The following is a 22719-nucleotide window of genomic DNA, read 5'->3' as shown; positions in this document are numbered from 1 at the left end:
AATTGGATAAATACTTGAAGGGAAAAAAATTACAGAGGTATGGGAAAAGAGCAAGGGAGTGGGCCTCTTTCAAAGAGCCGGCACAGGCGTGATGGGACGAATGGCCTCTTTCTAGGCTGTAACATACTATGACTTTCAGCTAAATCAGTAGAGTGGGACAAGGAGACACAGGGTCAATCTAGTAAAAGGAAAATTTAGGATTGATATCAGGAAGTTCTTCACACAAAGAGTGATCAACACATGAATGGGCTCCTGGATAGACTAGTGTAAGTGAAAACACCAGAATCATTTAAGAAACAATTGAATGCTCCAATAGAGGGGGTAGTTTAGGGTTTTTTCCTGGATAGATGGAAGAAGATGGGCTGAATGGCCTTCATCATCTGTAATTGTTTCATCGTAACCTGTGTGCTGATCACTGCTGGAGCAACAGCTGGGTGCTACATTTGGCTTCAATGTCCCTGGGCTGGACCTGGCAGGGGGAGGGAGGAGAGGAGAGAGGAGAGAGGGGAGGGAAGCGATATCGGCCAGAGTTCCCACACCTGATTACTATCCAGGTATCTGTACTAAAAGTGGGTAAGTGTTGACATCAGCTTTAGGCCTTCGCTTCCTAATACTCCCCTGCCGACAACAGTGGAACCATACCTGATCTCAATTCAACATCATACTGAGGGGAGCAGAGGAAAGGGGAGAAAAAGAGAAGCTCCTATTGTTATGTAGGCCCTTCAATTATTTTGTGTACATTAGCACTATCCTATGTGCTTATGTATGTCACAGTGTGACAACATTGTCAGTTTACACCACATTCTTTGAGTTCATTTAAGCTTGAAATCTACAGCTCCGGTGTGCTACTTCACATTGGAATGAATTCTGAGCGGTTTACACTACAGCAGATGCCGTGTCCAACAGCATTAATATAAATTAATTAACTGCAAATAAATATATGTATCACTGCTCCCTCTGCACAAACAGCTACCATTTTGTAGCATTTCTTTGAAAGATACTAAATCCTTTAAATTCCTAAAAATCTCCCAAGTTTCGGTTAAATTCTCAGGTTTCTTCCATTTCGGACAGTTCCTATTCATCTCAGGCCTGGAGCCTTTGGGTCCAACATGAGCTACCCATTAGCAATGGGAGGATCGGAGGGTTAATTGAAAGAGACAAACAGATGGCACAGACATAATCAGACTACAGCCTGAATCCTGCAGAGACAATTGAAATGTCAGAAAAATACCCTCTTGCACAATTATATTCTAATTCCATTTTTTTCCAACTGCATGCTTTAACAAATGTAACTACAACTTAATCCATTTCGTATTGAGACACAGTTACATAATAAGCAATAAAATTCAACTAGTAGTAGAATCCATTTAAAATGGGTTTCGCTTTACATGGATATCACACTTTACTGCACGAAGCCCTGAACAACAAGCTACAAACACAAATCTAAGTTAAACTTAACCAGATTGCTTTAATAATGTCTAGAATGGTTTGCAACCATTATGCATTTACTGCAACAATATTCACTTCCTTCTGACAAAATAAAGACATTTTATAGCACACCTGATCTTAAAACAAACTCATCAGGCCCATATTCAGCTTTTCACAGTAGGTATTAAGTCAAATCTAAGCCAGTGACACAAAAACAGATTCCATTTCTGTGTGTAATTAAAATATAACCAGCAGCATAAAAAAGATGGATTTATCACTGACTATTATACAATAACATTTGCCTCTTTTGATGAGTTAGTGAAAGCAATAAATTATCGCATGTACAACTAAATGGAAAGAGGCTATCTGAAACCAATACATTTTCCATAATCTGTCACCATGAATCCAAAATGACTACTCTTGCCACATAGATTTCCTATTGTATGGTATTTTGCTGTGAACATGCTGAAAATGCAGCTTTACGCTGCTTTATCCGGTTACACAACAATATGCAGTGTTAATGAACATTTAATTATTGACCTCAATTGCCTTTGCTCTATTAAAAAGCAGTGTAGCTAATAAGCTGTCCTACTCATTAACTTATGTAACAACATATTACTGCAAAGTACAATTACGATTAGTCTCTTCACATCCTTTCATTCTTCCCAGTAGCATCGTATCGGGTTTTACTGTTTCATAATAGATCATCTCACCGATTTAGTTGATTCCAAGGACCCAGATGATATAGTGTCCCTGCTGCCCCGACTTTTGGAGCTGAGCTGAGGTGACGAGGAAGGTGAGTCATCTATGTAGGGCATGGTATCCTGGTTCCGTCTTTGTTCATCAACCCGATCTGCATCATAGGAATAGGTTGGCGGTGTGCTGCTGTAGTGTGTATCTAGAGAATTGGGAAGTACAAAACAGGTAAACATCACTGCAGTGGGGCATCAGACGAATCATTCACAGTGCATGCTGGGCTCATACCAAACACAGTACAAATGCTGCAGAGCAGATTGCTCCCCTCAAATCTGCAGTATTAGTGTACTCCAGTTGTAATGTGCTCCTTGGCCATGGAATTTTAAAAGGCATCATCTGAATAATGTGGAGTCATTATCAGTCAGAGGGTTTGCTGAAATATTCTGAAGATTAGTTTTGTTTGTCTGAACACACATTAATAATGTTTATTGCCCTTTGATGGCTATTATAATGGTAGCACAAGATTGTTGGAGTTTAGCAGATTCTGTTAAACACAGAAACTCAGAATGCCAGTTAAGATCAGGTGGTATCATACAGACCAAGAACTAAACTCAAGAGTTTATCAAAGTCATCCAAACCCTTCAACACACTGCTGAGCTACTTTTTGTCCAAACCAAGTGTTCTCCCCCATACCTGTGAGCATTCCCACTGAAAAGTATCCATTGTTAATAACCCTAATTTTGACTCCACCACATTGACCCCCACCATTGTTACAGATGAAAGGTGATATTTTTGGTTAAATTCCAATTGTTATGTTGATTTGACACATCAGTTTACAATGAGCTAAATTCACAAAAAGGAAACTATAAAAACTTATCAATATTTGAAATTGTCTCCCATTATCAATAAGGAGGAATCGAGTCATAAGAGTCCAAAACCAGGGGCTATAAATATAAGATAGTCACTAATAAACCGATAAGGAATTCAGGAGAAACTTCTTTACTCAAGAGAGTGGTTAGAATGTGGAACTTGCTACCACAAGGAGTGATTGAGGAAAATTGCATAGATGCATTTAAGGGGAAGCTAGATAAGTACATTAGGGAGAAAGGAATAGAAGGACATACTGATAGGGTGAGATGAACTAAGGTGGGAGGAGGCGTGTTTGGAGCGTAAATACCAGCATAGAACTGTTGGGCCGAATAGCTTGTTTCTGTGCTGTAAATACTATGTATGTATTTGATTGAACTATATTGAAAAGCTCAACTAAGAACTGAGCTAATTATTCTGTTTTTAATCAATGATTTTGCACATTTTCAGTTGAAGAAAGAAGTTACTGACACTTTAAACGAGCTCTAGTTTCTCAAATGCCATCACATCTGTTCAAATAATAGTGAGCAGAAAATGCTGGCAATGCACTGCCGGTTATTCAGAATCATATTTTTTCTATCTGCACAATTCTGCCATGCTTTTCCAGTATTTTCTATTTAATTTCAGATTTCCACCATTCACAATGACTTTTTATTTCTAATATTCTGAACCTGTTCTGAACTGTCTGGTGATGAACTTTATTTTTTAATGTCCTTTTTAATGATAAATAAAGGAAATGCTTCTATAGGTATGTAAAAAGGAAAAGACTGGCGAAGGCAAATGTGGGTCCCTTACAGACAGAGACGGGAGAATTGATAATGAGGAATAAGGAAATGGCAGAGAAAGTAAACAAATACTTGGTGTCAGTCTTCATGGAAGAAGACACAAAAAACCTCCCAGAAATACTAGAGAACCAAGGGTCTGGCAAGAATGAGGAACTGAAGGAAATTAGTATTAGTAAAAAAAATAGTACTAAAGAAATTAATGGGACTGAAGTTGATAAATCCCAAGGACCTGATGATCGACATCCCAGGGTTTTGAAAGAGGTGGCTATAGAGGTAGTGGATGCATTGATTGTCATCTTCCACAATTCTATACATATTGGAATGGTTCTTGCAGATTGGAGGGTAGCAAATGTAACCCCACTATTTAAAAAAGGAGGGAGAGAGAAAACAGGGAACTACAGGCCTGTTAGCCTGACATCAGTAGTAGGGAAAATGCTAGAATCTATTATAAAGGATGTGATAACAGGACACTTAGAAAATAATAATAGGATTTGGCAGAGTCAACATGGATTTATGAAAGGGAAATCATGTTTGACAATCTACTGGAGTTCTTTGAGGATGTAACTAGTAGAATAGATAAGGGGGAACCAGTGGATGTGGTGTATTTGGATTTTCAGAAGACTTTCGATAAAGTCCCACACAGGAGATTGGTGAACAAAGTTAGAGCAGATGGAATTGGGGGTAACATACTGGCATGGATTGAGAATTGATTAACAGACAGAAAAGAGGGTAGGAATAAACAGATCTTTTTCAGGTTGGCAGACTGTGACTAGTTGGGTACCGCAGAGAACGTTGCTTGGGCCCCAGCTATTCACAATCTATGTCAATGATTTGGATGAGGGGACCAAATGTAATATTTCCAAGTTTGCTGATGACACAAAACTAGGTGGGAATGTGAGTTGTGAGGAGGATGCAAAGAGGCTTGAAGGGGATATAGACAGGCTAAGTGAGTGGGCAAGAACATGGCAGATGGAATATAATGTGGAAAAATGTGAAGTTATCCACTTTGGTAGGAAAAACAGAAATGGAAGAGTATTTTTTTAAATGGTGAGAGATTGGGAAATGTTGATGTTCAGAGGGACCTGGGTGTCCTTGAACATGAGTCACTGAAAGCTAACATGCAGGTGCAGCAAGCAATTAGGAAGGCAAATGGTATGTTGGCCTTTATTGCAAGAGGATTTGAGTACAGGAGTAAAGATGTCTTACTGCAATTATATAGGGCCTTGGTGAGACCGCACCTGGAGTATTGTGTACAAGAAAGAATATACTTGCCAACGAAGGTTCACCAGACTGATTCCTGGGATGGCGGGATTGTCATATGAGGAGAGATTGAGTGGACAAGGCCTGTATTCTCTTGAGTTTAGAAGAATGAGAGGTGATCTCGTTGAAACATACAAAATTCTTACGGGGCTCGACAGGGTAGATGCAGGGAGTAAGTTTCCCCTGGCTGGAGAATCGAGAACCCGGGCGGTCTTGTGTCTCAGAATTAAGAGAGAAATCAGGAGGGCAAAAAGGGGATATGAGATTGCTTTGGCAGATCAGGCAAAGGTGAATCCAAAGAGCTTCTACAAATACATAAAGGGCAAAAGGGTAACTAGGGAGAGAGTAGGGCCTCTTAAGGATCAACAAGGTCATCTATGTGCGGAACCACAAGAAATGGGTGAGATCCTGAATGAATATTTCACATCGGTATTTACGGTTGAGAAAGGCATGGATGTTAGGGAACTTGGGGAAATAAATAGTGATGTCTTGAGGAGTGTACATATTACAGAGAGGGAGGTGCTGGAAGTCTTAACGCGCATCAAGGTAGATAAATCTCCGGGACCTGATGAAATGTATCCCAGGACGTTATGGGAGGTTAGGGAGGAAATTGCGGGTCCCCTAGCAGAGATATTTGAATCATCCACCGCTACAGGTGAGGTGCCTGAAGATTGGAGGGTAGCAAATGTTGTGCCTTTGTTTAAGAAGGGCGGCAGGGAAAAGCCTGGGAACTACAGACCGGTGAGCCTGACATCTGTAGTGGGTAAGTTGTTAGAGGGTATTCTGAGGGACAGGATCTACAGGCATTTGGAGAGGCAGGGACTAATTAGGAACAGTCAGCATGGTTTTGTGAGAGGAAAATCATGTCTCACGAATTTGATTGAGTTTTTTGAAGGGGTAACCAAGAAGATAGATGAGGGCTGTGCAGTGGACGTGGTCTACATGGACTTCAGCAAAGCATTTGACAAGGTACCGCATGGTAGGTTGTTACATAAGGTTAAATCTCATGGGATCCAAGGTTGTTACATAAGGTTAAATCTCATGGGATCCAAGGTGAGGTAGCCAATTGGATACAAAATTGGCTTGACGACAGAAGATTGTAGAGGGTTGTTTTTCAAACTGGATGCCTGTGTCCAGCGGTGTGCCTCAGGGATCGGTGCTGGGTCCCCTGTTATTTGTTATTTATATTAATGATTTGGATGAGAATTTAGGAGGCATGGTTAGTAAGTTTGCAGATGACACCAAGATTGGTGGCATTGTGGACAGTGAAGAAGGTTATCTGGGATTGCAACGGGATCTTGATCAATTGGGCCAGTGGGCCGATGAATGGCAGATGGAGTTTAATTTCGATAAATGTGAGGTGATGCATTTTGGTAGATCGAATCGGGCCAGGACCTACTCCGTTAATGGTAGGGCGTTGGGGAGAGTTATAGAACAAAGAGATCTAGGAATACAGATTCATAGCTCCTTGAAAGTGGAGTCACAGGTGGATAGGGTGGTGAAGAAGGCATTCGGCATGCTTGGTTTCATTGGTCAGAACATTGAATGCAGGAGTTGGGATGTCTTGTTGAAGTTGTACAGGGCATTGGTGAGGCCACACTTGGAGTACTGTGTACAGTTCTGGTCACCCTATTATAGAAAGGATATTATTAAACTAGAAAGAGTGCAGAAAAGATTTACTAGGATGCTACCGGGACTTGATGGTTTGACTTACAGGGAGAGGTTAGACAGACTGGGACTTTTTTCCCTGGAGAGTAGGAGGTTAAGGGGTGATCTTATAGAAGTCTATAAAATAATGAGGGGCATAGATAAGGTCGATAGTCAAAATCTTTTCCCAAAGGTAGGGGAGTCTATAACGAGGGGGCATAGATTTAAGGTGAGAGGGGAGAGATACAAAAGGGTCCAGAGGGGCAATTTTTTCACTCAAAGGGTGGTGAGTGTCTGGAACGAGCTGCCAGAGGCAGTAGTAGAGGCGGGTACAATTTTGTCTTTTAAAAAGCATTTGGACAGTTACATGGGTAAGATGGGTATAGAGGGATATGGGCCAAGTGCAGGCAATTGGGACTAGCTTAGTGGTATAAACTGGGCGACATGGACATGTTGGGCCGAAGGGCCTGTTTCCATGTTGTAACTTCTATGATTCTATAAGAGGTAGGCCATTTAGGACTGAGATGAGGAGAAATTTCTTCACTCGGAGGTGAATCTTTGGAATTCTTTACCCCAGAGGGCTGTGGAGGCTCAGTCATTGAGTACATTCAAAACAGAGATCGATAGATTTCTAGATATTGAAGGCATCAAGGGATATGAGGATGGTGCAGGAAAATGGCGTTGAAGTAGATCAGCCATGATCTTGTTGAATGGCGGAGCAGGCTTGAGGGGCCAGATGGTATACTGCTGCTCCTATTTCTTATGTTCTTAAAAACGCTGCAGAGAAAGCAGGTTTGCCCCAAAGACTTCAGTGAAGAGGCTGATTTTCTGAATTAATTGAGTCAGAAAATCATGTATGTAGCTTTAGTGTCTACATACTCACCATAACTTCTAAATATCTGACTGTTTAATTTAACCCTTAAAGTGTCTTATGTGGCTTTCAAGACATGCAAATTCCCAGATAAAAATCAACATAATTATCTACAAATATCAAATGCTTTATATTGTTCTTTATTTCTCCCAATGTATTTTTATTCTTACCTCCGTTGCATCATCCCCCTCCCCCACCTCTACACACAGTAAGCCAACAACCTGTCTTGACATCTTCCTGCAACGGGTACACTGGGATTATGGTCTTGCTGATTCGGGATTCATGGGTGCAGTCCTGCATCATACTAATCCCATTATACAGCTGTTCCCAGACGATGCTACCCAAGCAGACAGCCTAAATGCTACAGTGCATTCCACTGCACAGTTAAAGATGTGAAATCAACGTAGAAATAGAAATAAAATTGCTATTCTTCACATCTGTGTAAAATATCACTTTTCCTCTAAAAGCTGCCCTTTCAGAGAACAGACAAATGTGTGTGTTATAAAGCTAGAATATACTTGAGCACTTGTCATAAACAGCAGGAGCAAATATGTGATTGAAGAAAGACAACCAAAGCTTTAGACATAATTACAACCATTAGCATGTCACCATCTTTTTAAAAAATGGTGATTTCCTTCTCCGTTACTTGTGAACTTCCCATTAGAATGCATCTCTTCTGTTAGCACCTTAGTTTTGATATGTGGATTTGGATCACAAGCCAGAAAGGAGACACAACTGTGACATGGAAAATAACATATCATAGTAGGTGCAGCACAGGAGGAGCCCATTTGGCCCATCGTGCCCGTGTCAGCTCTTTGAAAGAGCTATTCAATTAGTCCCACTCCCCTGCACTTTCCCCATGTAATTTTTTTTCCCTTCAAGTACATATCCAATTCCCTTTTGAAAGTTATCATCACATGACAGCAACTAAAAAAGACACACACACATTTTCCTGGGTTAAAATTTGCCTGGAATGTATAGATATGTATTAAAAAAAACAAATTTCTAGTTTAAAATCATTACACCCAATACAATTCCATCTTTTGATCAAAGTAACGTTCCTTGTATTTTGAAAAATTTTGTTTACATTAGATTTTCTTTGCCAATTTCTTCCCTCCCTATCCTGAAAACGAGATTCATGCTGTGGTAAGGTTCTCCGGACACTGGACATTCTCTGGTACCTCACCCAAGTGGTCATCTTCATGTATGAGTCTAGACAGCGAGTTTTCAGCAAGTTATTCAACATGTGTTGAGGTCATTAGAGCTGCCATCATCCAACATCCACATACACACTTTGCAGCAGAAGTAACTGGATAGCTTTCAGGAGCGGGAATGCTGACCAATTTTCTCTTCTCAAACCCAGAGCTGAGGCCAACTGTTGACTCCTTCTACCACACAGCCACAATCAGCTGACAATACATACCAGGAATCTTCCAATCTGTATGGCTCAGTCACATACTGCTTTAACCAACCAAGCCAACAGGGGAAACCCCAAGATATTGCTTTAAAAAAAAAATCTATAGCCTTCACATTAACATAAATTACAAAAAATATATATTTTTTCAGTAAGGAAATAATTAGTTTGAAAATGGGGCAACAGGTCCTTCCAGAAAGATTTGCTAATAATGTATGAACTGAGTTAGCTAAGTTTCAAAAAGTAACTGCAGACCAAACCTCAGTCAACTTGGACAATTCCATTTCATGTTTGACAAATCGATTAGAGTTTTTTTTGAGAATGTAACTAGCAGGGTAGATAAAGGGGAACCAGTGGATGTAGTATATTTGGATTTTCAAAAGGAATTCGATAAGGTGCCACACAAGAGGTTGTTACACAAGATTAGGGCTCATGGGATTGGGGGTAATATAGTAACATGGATAGAGGATTGGTTAACGGACAGAAAACAGAGAATAGGAACAAAAGGGTCATTTTCGGGTTGGCAGGTTGTAACTTGTGGGGTGTCACAAGGATCAATGTTTGGGCCTCAGCTGTTTAAAATATATATCAATGGCTTAGATGAGGGGGCCGAGTGTAATGTATCCAAGTTTGCTGACTATACAAAACTAGGTGGGAAAGTAAGCTGTGAGAACGATGCAAAGAGGCTGCAAAGAGATATAGACAGGTTAAGTGAATGGGCGAGAAGGTGGCAGATGGAGTATAATGTGGGGAAATGTGAAATTATCCACTTTGGTAGGAAGAATAGAAAAGCAGAATTTTTTTTGAAAAGGTGAGAAACTGAGAAATGTTGGTAGTCCTTGGATTTGGGTGTCCTTGTACATGAAACACAAAAAGTTAACATGCAGGTTCAGCAAGCAATTAGGAATGCAAATAGTATGTTAGCCTTTATTGCCAGGGGGTTGGAGTACAAGAGTAAGGAGGTCTTGCTGCAATTATATAGGGCCCTGGTGAGACCAAGCCTGGAGTGCTGTGTACAGTTTTGGTCTCCTTACCTAAGGAAGGATATACTTGCCTTTGAGGGGGGTGCAACAAAGGTTCACTAGATTAATTCCTGGGATGAGACGGTTGTCCTATGAGGAGAGATTGAGTAGAATGGGCCTATACTCTGTGGAGTTTAGAAGAATGACCGGGGATCTCATTGAAACGTATACAATTCTGAGAGGGCTTGACAGAGTAGATGCTGAGAGGCTGCTTCCCCTAGCTGGAGAGTCTAGAACAAGGGTCATTGTCTCAAGATAAGGGGTCGGCCATTTCGGACCAAGATGAGGAAAAATTTCTTCACTCAGAGGGTTGTGAATCTTTGGAATTCTCTACCCCAGAGAGCTGTGGATGCTCAGTCACTGAATATATTCAAGACTGAGATTGATGGATATTTGGACACTAAGTGAATCAAGGGATATGGGGATCGGGCAGGAAAGTGGTGTTGAGGCAGAAGATCAGCCATGATCTTACTGAATGGCGAAGCAGGCTAGAGGGGCCATATGACCTACTCCTGCTCCTATTTGTTATGTTCTTATGTTCATGTAAACAGTTCATTAAAAATGTAATGCACATGGGCTGAGTGATTTGTCATTTTGCTATTGGCATTGCTACCTACAAGATCTACACTGAAAGAACATGTAGCAGTTACAAAAAAACTTAAGTTAGTAGACAAGTGGCGCACTGTACCAGCCACCAATCCTACCACCACAGAACGACTGCTAGTACAGTCAATCCCTGTTATTTGCTCAAAACAAATTAAAATTATCCGGTACTTTGAATTCTGCAATTGAATACTGTAGCACAGCATGTTTTTTTTGCATGATTTCAGTTCAAGTAAAGCAGGAATAACACGGGTTGTGTACTTATTTTCAATAAAAGGAACCATTTACATTGATTAGTTTCTGAGCCCTCTTCACTGGTGGCAGTGAAATTCCTATGGGAATGTTTACTGTGCTGTAGATGATTTTCTGTAGCTTATAACTGGAAGAAACACAGCTGTTGAGTTTAAAGAGTGAATGTGCTCTGCCATGCCCATATGTAGTTTATAATATAGGTTGAGCAATGCAGCCTATAGTATAAAATAATGACTTCAGCATTCATCCAATTCTTCCACTGTCTAACATAGAACAATTTCACTCAACTCTTCAGCAAAGGTTACACTCAAAATAAACTTTGGTAAAAATCAGCTGAGCTTTTTGATCTATTTCATCACCAAAGAATTTGTTTTCTATTACTAGTCACTAAAATTACATAAAGTTACTTTTGTAAAATCATTTACAACAAAAATCAAACAAAACCCTTCAAACTAAAGATGTTATCCCAGGAAAGTCAACAATAAGAGCTCAGAATGGACTGCTTTGTTTAAGTTCGATAATTATAAACCGAGCTTTCAATTCCCTACTTCAAATTGTTCCAAAACAGTTCTTAATAGTTATAGGGGTAGAAAATCATCTTCGTTGGTAGCGTAAAATGGGCAGTATCGGGCACCATTATGCAGTATTCAGTTCCACTGACTCCAATGGAACGATCAGGCGAGGAGTATAACAGGTGGCCCATTTTGCTCTACCCCATACTGTTTTCAATACATAGAATATAAAAAATTATAAATCCAGAAAAAGGTAGCAGTCTCACTGTGACCTGGCTAAGATTGGCTCTCTCAGCATATTCAATGGAATTAATTTGGAATTTTCCAGTTCCACACCACACAGGCCACAAACAGAGGAAGATCAGTTTAACTGAATTGTTAAATTCTTGTAATGAGTTGCTAATGACCTCTAATACTAAAATTAAATTCAGCATACATTAACAAGGTGTAAGTTTTTTTTTAAATTGCATTTCTTAATAACTTATTAAAATGGAGACAGCCTTATTGTTCTACAGCTTTTAATTACTGTCAATTGATTCTCCAATGATCCTAGTCGCTGAAAATTCCAGAATCAGCTCACTGATTTCGTTAGCAGCAGTATTCCAATGGTAATCCAACAAATTGCAATACTTGTGTTGGACATTTCCATTCCTAAACTGATGACCTTTAGCAGCAGGACCAAGAATGGATTTGACTCTGAGCATCCTGGACAGGTTGCAAGCAACAGCATTTCCACAAGAATGCAGGAATTTTGAGATGGATTAACTCGAGACAAAATCAGAAGCAAAAAGCTCTGACTGACTAACTTTTCTGCATCATCTTAATGAAGCACAGTGAACAAAATGTTTTTCATTCCTTTCAGAGGATGAATCTGATCAAAAGGCCCTGATTTTAACTCTGAACGGGTGGGTAGCAAAGTGAGTTGGCAACTCACCCATTGCTCCAGAAATGAGGCCCGGGTTATTTTAACTTTTGGGCCGACTTCCTGCCTGGAACCGGCAGAAAACCACAGAGTCCAGAGGCCGGGGTTGGCTGGCGAGATCAGCTTTGAAGGCTGACTCGCATTTAGGAAGCCGACGGAGGGGGAGTGAGTCCGTGACAGGCAAGGCCAAAGCTTTCCCTGTGGGGCCCAAAGAAGCTTCTCCTGGTCCCACAAGGAATGTAAAAAAGAGCTTACCTGTCTGGCCCCAGCTCCTCTTCCCACTATCTTCATCTGGAATGAAAGCCACAACAGCTTCCAACTCAGGCTATCCAGCTAAAATTGCAGTCATGTCCTAACATGGATATGTAAAGAAGGACCCTACATGGATATGTAAAGAAGGACCCCGCCGGCTTTGGGTGGGTGTGCTTGCCACCTGCCGAGTAGAGCAGGTTAAAATTCGGAATGGTCAGTTCCTGGTGGCTATCCAGTGGGTAATTACCTGGGACGATTTGAACTGCCCCCCAACCCTAACCCCAGTTTCCACTGAGTGGGTAGGGTTCAAATCATCCTCGAAGTGTTGGATTATGGTAGACCAATAGGAAAAGGTGTTTTCCTATTGGTAGAGCTCACACACGCAAATTGTCATTTAAAGAAAGTAGCTTATCCAATATTTCTTCAGTCTGCCTGGATTCACAGCTCGGTTGTGGAGAGGGTCAGAAGTCTGTTCTCCAACTTCACTATTCAACCAAACATCAGGAAGCATGTGGTACTACCAGACAGAACATCCTGATCCAATTTTCCTTTCCTTGAAGGCAGCCTCCCCCTCATCATATCCTCACTCAGGTAGATTCTGTTCTCATCTGACAATCAAAAATGCATGTTTCCAATTACTGGATAATGATCAGGAGCATTAACATAGGAACTCTTCTCCCTAGCCCAAAGGTTAATTGCCATACGCCTACCGTCCGAGATTGGTTATTTCACGCAGTCCATGTGACTCATTTCCACACTGGGCAATACATTTATTAAATAATCTATTGGGGAGCCCTAGACATGTTTTTGAACAAACATACTTGTGACATTGCACAGCATTTCTCAGATAAAACATAAGGGATTTATTACTCAAGGCTGAAGCACCTTTATTTGTATTTATTACACTATATTCAGGCCTCATCTGAGGGACACTGAAGCCTCCACCTAGACCTGTGACTCTCACACCTGGTCCCAGAGTGCACTAAGCTGTGTGTCCTAATTTCACCTTTCTCTCACCAACTGACAGGTCTCGATCCTGTCCAACCTCAACAGGTTCCCTTGCTTTCTCTCTCCCTCTTTTTCACAAAACACTCCCTTCTTGTGGCAGTCTTTTTTGACCCAGTTGAACAGGGTGACTCGTCTTCCCTCACTCACCAAATATGGTTTCTCTCTTCCTCCTACCTCCATTATAGGATTCTTTTCCCCTGCACTCAACAGGATGCCTTTCATGATTTTTCTCTTTCCTTCCCTCCCTCAGAGTGTCACTCTCTCCTCACCCCACTGTACAGCCAAATACAACTCTACTCAACAGACCACAACAGATAACCCACTAAACCATATCTATAAAACAAACACTCCCAAACAAACAGGAAAATAAAAATCTAAAAAAGCAGATTAGTTTCATCTGTCCTTGCTTCCTCCAAGCTTATTTCTGTCTCCCAGCACTTTCCTCCCTCTCTGATCTCAACTCTCCACTCTACTTTACTTCATAATAATTTTTCTCCACTCTCACCTGCCTTGTTGTCTGATTTTCTATCCACTTCTATTTCTTCTGGCCTGATTGCTGTACTGTCCTGCTCTGCTTTCCCCCTCAAACACCATAAATGCATCCCAGGCAGCATAGCAGCTGTGGGGGGACACCGCCCAGTATTTGGCATCAGTGAAGAGTCAGAGCACAGCATCAAGTGATGGCAGCAGCAACTCGGGCCCACCAGGGGTTGTGGCAGTAAGAGAGACTTGGGGTCCAGCCCCTCTCTCATGGCATCGTTCTTTTTAAAATGAAAGAAATGGAAGCAAACTAAATAGAGTGGAAACTTTAGCAATGGCTTCAACTAATGCACCAATCAGATCACAGGAAAGCAAGAGGCGCTCCATTTATAAAATATATATAGATGGATTAAACTGTATTTGTTCAATATTGATTACTTTAAGGATCATTACTCAAAAGTAGAGTACTTCCCATAAATTATAGGAGACTATCACATTCTCTTATCCTACAATTTTTAAAAAAATCATTGCTGAAAAATTGAATTATTTTATGTGAGACATTTTTGTCAGCTAACAAAATGTGACACCCGAGGGAGTTGGTGGTCTTACATTAACAGTCCCATCTGAGGCATTATTCTACAAGCATCACACCACAATTTCTCAGATCACATGAACAGTTACATTTAGAATTACAGGTGGCTGTAAGTGAGTAATAAGGCTACAATTTAATCATGGGGTTCATTTGATACCATAACCATGACAGCAAAGCTTGTTATTTCTGAATGTCATCTGAATCCACGATTAAATTTTGACCTTACTACTCACATTCTATTATGTTACAAAAGTCTCCAAATAGGAACAATAAAATCAGTTACAATAGTGCTGATGTTATACTGATTATAGAGAGGCTTTTGTATTGATGACAAAGTATTCTAAAGTAATAGCAAGTGCAATAGAAAATGTTAATCCTGAGCAGTAGTGAAAGCTGCAGTAACAGTTTCGGGCAGGAGACCATTGGTCCATCTAGCCCACCGAGCTTCGTGCGTTTCTAATAACCTTGAAACCCATTTGTTGACTAGAACCTGTTGAATTGGTTCTTGAAACCGATTAAGGTTTCTTGTTCCACTACCCATGCTGGTAATCTGTTCCACATTCTACCACCCTTTTTGTAAAAATGTTTCTCCTGCATTTCCTATTATTGTCCTTAATTTATAAATATGACCCCCTGTGCTTAAATTCTGTACATGGCAGAAAAGCTTACTAGGATCCAGTTTGATGTCAGGAAGCACTTCTTCACATAAGGAGTGATATTGTTTTTCCCTTACACCTCTGTCAAGTGCTAAGAGCATTTTTCTACTTTAAATGCAAATAGTTGTTGCTGACAATCATCTGGAATGGTCTTCAGGGGAGCAGTGACGGCAAAAACTCTGGAGTCATATAAAATACAGTTAGATGCTGTGATGAGGTGGGGAAGAGAAATCCACGGAAAGATGATATAGGCAAACCAAATGGCCTTCCTCATCCATACTCTGAGCACAGGGGGTTCGAAGAGGAGAAGGTAATTCTAAAGCAGAATTATTAAGGAATCAAGAACCTTGTATACGATATTTATATTAGGTGGTATTTCAAAGCACTCATCTGTAGAAATTGCTAGTACAGAACAGACACAGACTCACTGTAAATACCATAAGTGTTTTAAAAATGTATTAAAAGGTTGTTCTATTATCCAAGCTTTGATTTAAGTGTTATCAATGTGTACAAAAACAGTATTTCATGGAGGATGCATTTTAAACAGCTATCTTCAGCAAATCGGCTCCAAGCTACAATCCAATCATTAGAAAAGGGAGAAGTGCCAGAGGACTGCTAATGTGATTCCTATATTTAAAAAGGGAGATAGAACAAGTCTATAGAACAATATACTATAGAACAATTAGCTTAACATCAGTGGTAGGAAAGATAATGGAATCCTTACTCAAAGATGTAACTGAAAAACATCTAGAAACCGAAAATACAAGAATAGTCAGCATGGATTTCAAAAGGGAAGGTCATGCTAGACCAACCTTATTGAATTCTTTGAAAATGTAACAGAAAAGGTAGACAAGGGTAATGCAGTAGATGTAATATATTTGGATTTTCAAAAGGCCTTCGATAAGGTACCACATTGCAGAGCATGACTAAGGTCAGAGCATGTGGAGTCAGGGGGCAAGTAGCAGAATGGATAGCAAACTGGCTACAAAACAGAAAAGAAAGTAGAGGTTAAGGGTAGTTACTCAGACTGGCAAAAGGTGGGAAATGGTGTTCCACAGGGATCATGGTTGTTTGCCATATGTATAAACAATTTGGACTCGGGAATCAGAAGTACAATTTCAAAATTTGCAGACGACACCAAATTGTGGCGTATAGTTAATAGTGAGGAGGACTGCGACATAATACAGGAAGACATTAATAAACTTGCAGAATGGGCATGTAATTGGCAAATGGATTTCAATATAGATAAGTGTGAGGTGGTACACTTTGGTAGGAAGAATAAGGAGGCCACATACTGCTTGGATAATAAGTCTAATGGAGTAGAGGATCTGAGGGTCAGATGCACAAATCACTAAAAGTAGCGATGCAGGTTAGTTAGGCCATAAAAAAAGCAAACCAAGCACTGGGGTTCATTTCTAGAGGGATAGAATTGAAAAGCAGAGAAGTTATGCTAAACTTATAGAATCTTGTTTTGACCACACAGAGTACTGTGAACAATTCTGGTCTCCATTTTATGAAAAGGATATAAAGGCACTGGAGAAGGTGCAAAAAAGATTTACTAGGCTGATGCCAGAACTGAGAGGTTATATCTATCGGGAAAGATTGCACAGGCTGGGGCTCTTTTCTCTGGAAAAAGAGAAGGCTGAGGAGTGACCCGATAGAGGTCTTTAAAGATTATGAAAGGGTTTGATAGGGTAGACATAGAAAAGATGTTCCCACTTGAGGGATGAACAAAACCAGGGGCCATAAATATAAGATAGTCAGTAATAAGTCCAATAGGGAATTCAGAAGAAACTTTTTTTTTTAACCCAGAAAGTGGTTAGAATGTAGAATTCACTACCACAAGTAGTTGCGCAGATTAGCATAGATGCATTTAAGGGGACTAGATAAACACGAGGGAGAAAAGAATAAAAGGATATGCTGATAGGGTTAGATGAAGTAGGGAGGGAGGAGGCTTGTGTGGAACATAAACACTGGCATGGACCTGTTGGGCTGAATGGCCTGTTTCTGTGCTGTACATTCTATGTAAGCTCATTTGGATTTTCAGTCCAATATTTTATTTTAAATATATATATATGCTTAGCTCATAGACTACATCTCTGCACATTTTCTTAAAGCAATCGTGTCTCTTCCCCTACTGTACACAATTACAAGATGACTGGATCAAGCATACATTGTACCAAATCCATTCTGGCTGACTTGATAAAGCAGCAATTTATTGATTACTTCCTGCCCCAACCAAAAAGGATAGGGTATTTTAGGGAGCAAGAGGATTTAAAAGAAAGATCGTTTGCCATATGCTCGACCTCTAAACCTCAAATAGCATCCTATTAGTGGGAATGTTTGTTTCAAAGGATTTCCTCAGCTACCAATTCATTCTAGAAAGAAAAAATGAAGAAACTTGCATTTATAAAGTACCTCCCATGATCTCAGGACATCTCAAAGCACTTTACAGCCAATTAATTATTTTTGAAGTGTAGTCATTGTTGTAAAGTAAGGAAATGGGGCAGCCAATTTGCATGCAGCAAAGTCCTACACAGCAATGAGATCAGTGACTAGTTGACACGTTTTAGTGGCATTGGTTGAGGGATAAACATTGGCCAGGATACCAGAAGAACAATGCTCTTCTTCAAATAGTGCAATGGGATCTTTTATATTTAACTCAGTTTATCTTTTCATCTAAAAGACAGCATCCCTGTCAATGCAGCACTCTCTTATAACTGCACTCAAGTGTCAAGTGTAGATTATGTGTCCAGAACCCATAACCTTCTGACACAAGAGGCAAAAGTGCTACCTACCACTAAGCCAAGGTAAGCAAACATTTTGATTAACAGGGCCAATTGGAAACATAAGGTGGATAGGAAGGAGCTCCAGAGGCATTGGTCTGCTTAATATATCTGGCTAAATGTTTGATCAGTGCTTCTGAACAGGATACCTGGATGGAAGGCTGCAAGAAGTCAGCGCGCTTTCAGAAGGGGGCGTCGAAGTAGTAATCAGACCTTTACGCTGAGGCAGGAGAATGAAAAGTACTAGGGGTGTTGAAAAGGTCTGTGCAAACTTTTAGCAGGTGTGAATGGTGTGGAGAGATAGTGTGTCTCAGAGTTGCTGAAATTCTATCCAGCAACTGAAACCAGACTGTTAAAGCACATATATGATGGAACAAAAGCTTGTGTGATGATTGCAGAAAAACTTCAGAACGGCTGGAAGCAGCAGCAGCAGTCAATCATGGCTTCACTGAGACCACTCGGCTTATCCAATATCATCATCAGCCATGTTAAGGGTGAGGCAATAGGAAGCATAGATAATGAAGGTGGTCAGTCTGGAAGTGTAAATGGGGGGACCAGGAATATGCAGAGGATGTTGTCATTCTCACTGGATCCTTGTTTCTCCCATCACAGTGATTGAAGTAGCTGCAGGAAAGAAGCTACGATTCAGCACTAGCTTTGCATCTAGCAAGATGAGCACAGAAGGACAACAACAAAACGACAAGAAGAAGTGACGTATGAGTTTACACAGTAAGATGTTACATGCTTGGCAAAGGGGAATGCATGACAACGAAGAGATGCATTGCTCCGGCTGAAAGTGTTTGACCATCCATGGAAACCACTTGAGCAGGAGAGACATATGTGAAAAGGATGGTCTATGAGGTTAGTGCCCAGTCACAGTGGTGCTAAGAGCTGGGCCACAATGAAGATAGAGAGGCAGAGGATTCATGTTTTTTTGAACACAGAATGCAAGGAGAATGTTCAGTACCTGTTGGAAGGCAGAATGACCAGAACAGAAGTAATGAGAAATGGCCTATGTACAGTGACAACATCTTATGGCTTCTGTGTCCAACCTGGTTGTGATTGTGACGAGTTCTCGTGTATCTGTGTCCAGCCTAGTTGTGAGTGTGACGAGTTCTCGTGTATCTGTGTCCAGCCTAGTTGTGAGTGTGACGAGTTCTCGTGTATCTGTGTCCAGCCTAGTTGTGATTGTGACGAGTTTTCGTGTATCTGTGTCCAGCCTAGTTGTGAGTGTGACGAGTTCTTGTGTATCTGTGACCAGCCTGGTTGTGAATGTGACGAGTTCTCGTGTGTCTGTGTCCAGCCTGGTTGAGTGTGTGACGAGTTCTCATGTATCTGTGTCCAGCTTTCTAACGACTACTGACTGACTGACCGACCAATCAAAAACTATACGGCATTTGTGTTCTTTTGTTTCCACTCCTATTTGCTGTAACAATCTCACTGATAAGAATCACATTTGTAAAATATTGAGGACTCTCAGACTTGAAAGTGCACTCAACAGTGATTCTGCCTTGCGGTAGAACTGATTTTTAAAAAATCTACACTCTTTTTTACACATCAAGTTGTTATGATCTGGAATGCACTGCCTATGGGGATGGTGGAGGCAGATTTAATTGTGGCTTTCAAAAGGGAATTGGATAAGTACTTAAAGGGAAAAAAATTGCAGGGCTACAGGGATAGGGCGGGGGAGTGGGACTAGCTGGATTGCTCTTGCAGAGAGCAGGCACGGGCTCAATGGGCCTCCTTCTGTGCTGTAACCTTTCTATGATTCTATACAAGATATTCTCACTGAAGTAAATTTAACCATTGAATTACTATGTACTCAGGTATAAGTATATCGTACCACTTTCCAGTGATTGCAATATAGAGGAAATAGCGCTGTTGGTAACTCCCGACAGACTTATTATACAAACTGTACTTGCACATGCCAGGAGTCCTTTACATAGCCAGAGATCAAATATCAAAAATAATGATGAATGCTCACTATCAACTTCATAGTGACAAATCCCATTGGTTTATCACTGTGTGTACCTCATCCTGAGGGGAAGCTAATGAGATTCAGCACAAGGCTCTTCCCCCTCTGGACTAATGTTTCTTTTGAAGTGATTTCTGTTAAGGAAATCATCTTCTATTTTTTTTTGAAGTCCTGGACAGTTTTATTATCCACCTGGGAGATTTATCTGTTACTCATTCTCTAGGAGACTGTGGAGAGCTAACTGTGTGCCTTCAAATACCTGCTCACTATTTTTTAAAAGAGATTTCTTAAAAATACTTTGTTCCGACATCACAGAAACTGATCAAGTAGTATTCTGGTCTCTCCTGCCCAGGATGATATATTCAAAAACCAATCTGGAAGTCAATTCAAAGAGATTTTATTTATACATTTTTTTAAAAACTGGTTCAGTTCCTATGGCATTGCTCACAGATCACAGACATGAAGAAATTAATAAATCTACACCTCTCACCTTCTCGTTTCTATTTTTTAAAAAATCTACACGTCTGATAAAAGTATCTTCATTTTTCCTACCTACACACATTTTATCATTAGTCAGTCAACACAGCAGTCAACATGGATTGAGAAAGGGGCAATTCTGTTTGACCAACTCCTTGACTTTATTTGAGGAAATCCCTATTACATGGTACACCTAGATTTATAAAAGATATCTGAAAGTTCCACATAAAGTCTATTAGTTAAAATTAAAGTTGTTGGTTTAGGCCACAGTTACAGTACTGCATACAGTTTTGGGAATCCATTCATAGAGAGGGCATTAAAGCCATGAAGAGCATACAGCGTAACGACAGCAGGTATCGGAAACTGAAGTTTTGAAGCGAGGCTTAAGACAATTACCAGTGGAGCGTAGAAGGCCAAGATGAAATGGAGTAGAGATTTTTAAAATTATGAAAAAGTTTGATAGTGTGAATAGGTCAAGACCAGCCTCTGGTTGGGAAGGTCATCAATTTAAAATCATCACAAAGAATGAGGGAAGAGATTAGGAGAAATTTCTTGACACAGAGGATTGTTGAAGCAGGGAGTGGTTGAAGCACAGGCCATGGCATCTTTTAAGGCAAAACAGCTAAATATTTGAAGTAAAGGAAGGTACGGGCAATGGAGAGAGAGCAGAGCAGTGGGATTAATTTTGAATTGCTATAGTAAAGAGCTGGGAAAGGTTCAGGGTAATCTTGGGGATTGATAAAAAAAAAGTAGAAAACACAACTATCAGGAAAGACTAAACAGGCTGGGGCTCTTTTCTCTAGAAAAGAGGCGACCTGATTGAGGTCTTTAAAATGATGAAAGAGTTTGATAGGGTAGATGTAGAGAAGGTGAGATTCAGCACAAGGCTCTGGACTAATGTTTCTTTTGAAGTGATTTCTATTAAGGAAATCATCTTCTATTTATTAGAAGTCCTGGATGGTTTTATTATCCACCTGGGAGATTTATCTGTTACTCCAATTGTGGGGGAGTCCAAAACTAGGGGCCATAAATATAAGATAGTCATTAATAAATCCAATAAGAAATTCAGGAGAAACTTCTTTATTCAGAGTGGTGAAAATGTGGAACTCGCAGCTAAATGGAGTGGATGAGGTGAATAGCATAGATGCATTTACGTGGAAGCTAGAAAAGTACCTGAAGGAGAAAGGAAGACGGTTATGCCGATAGGATGAGATGAAGTAAATTGGGTGGGAGGAGGCTCATGTGGAGCATAAACAACAGCATAGACCAGTTGGGCCAAATTTCCTGTTTCTGTGCTGTACATTCTATATAAAATGGGAAGTACTGAGTGCCGTGCCCAGGAATTGATGCCGAGATCACTACTGTTTCTAATTTAGATCAATATCTTAGATTCAGAAATTCAATACAAATTGGTCCAATTTGCCAAGGACACCAAACTAAGAGGGTTGGTATAATCAGAAAAGGAGTTCAAAAATTACAAATGAAATTGGAAAAAGTAATTGGATGCTGTAACGGTACTTTTGGGTTCTTCTGCATGAATGAAGTAAGATGGGTGAAATGGCCTTCCTCATCTATAAATTATCGTGTGATTGGAAAGGAGGTAGTAAAGCTCCTTGACGCAGCTGATGAGAGTTATGGTTATTGCAAGGCAGATCGTTCACTTAGTTATGTGAACCAGACTGACCACAGGTGGCTTAAGATCTTGCTTTCTGCCAGCTCCTGCAGTTATCCACTCATTTCCCTCTTCTGTTATATATGGAGAACCTGTTTTTCCCATCATTTCACCACAGAAACTATTTTTACACAAGTAGGTTGTTTATTGCTGATCTTCAACCTGTGGGGCATTTATATTTTTCAGTGTGGTGTTTACTTTCTGTACCCTTAGTCGCCCTCCACATGTATAATTCCCAGCAGATTGGGTCTTTGAAAAAATTTTAAAAGTTATTTAAAGCATAGTTTCTTCAGATATTTTTTGTTATATTAAAGATAAATCTGTATTTTATAGGGTTATTTGAAAACTGAAGCTTAGGACTCTGGAGTCATCAGGCAATGCAGTCTGAATCATGAATGATTTAGTGTCAGCTGTGGCTCAGTGGTAGCACTCTCGCCTCTGAGTCAGAAGGTTGTGGGTTCAAGTTCTACTCCAGAGACTTGAGCACATAATCCAGGTTGACACTCCAGTGCAGTACTGAGGGAGTGCTGCACTGTCAGACA

The 22719-nt window shown here is 40.4% G+C and overlaps 1 pseudogene; it reads right to left on the bottom strand.

Annotated features, from left to right (window-relative positions):
* LOC137341921 (breakpoint cluster region protein-like) overlaps window positions 1-22719 on the bottom strand; it is a 743894-nt pseudogene that overhangs the window by 502156 nt on the left and 219019 nt on the right.

This window comes from Heptranchias perlo, chromosome 25 (assembly GCF_035084215.1).
Source record: "Heptranchias perlo isolate sHepPer1 chromosome 25, sHepPer1.hap1, whole genome shotgun sequence".
Lineage (NCBI taxonomy): Eukaryota > Metazoa > Chordata > Chondrichthyes > Hexanchiformes > Hexanchidae > Heptranchias > Heptranchias perlo.
Note: the sequence above shows the minus strand (reverse complement) of the source record. Positions and strands in the feature narration are given on the sequence as shown.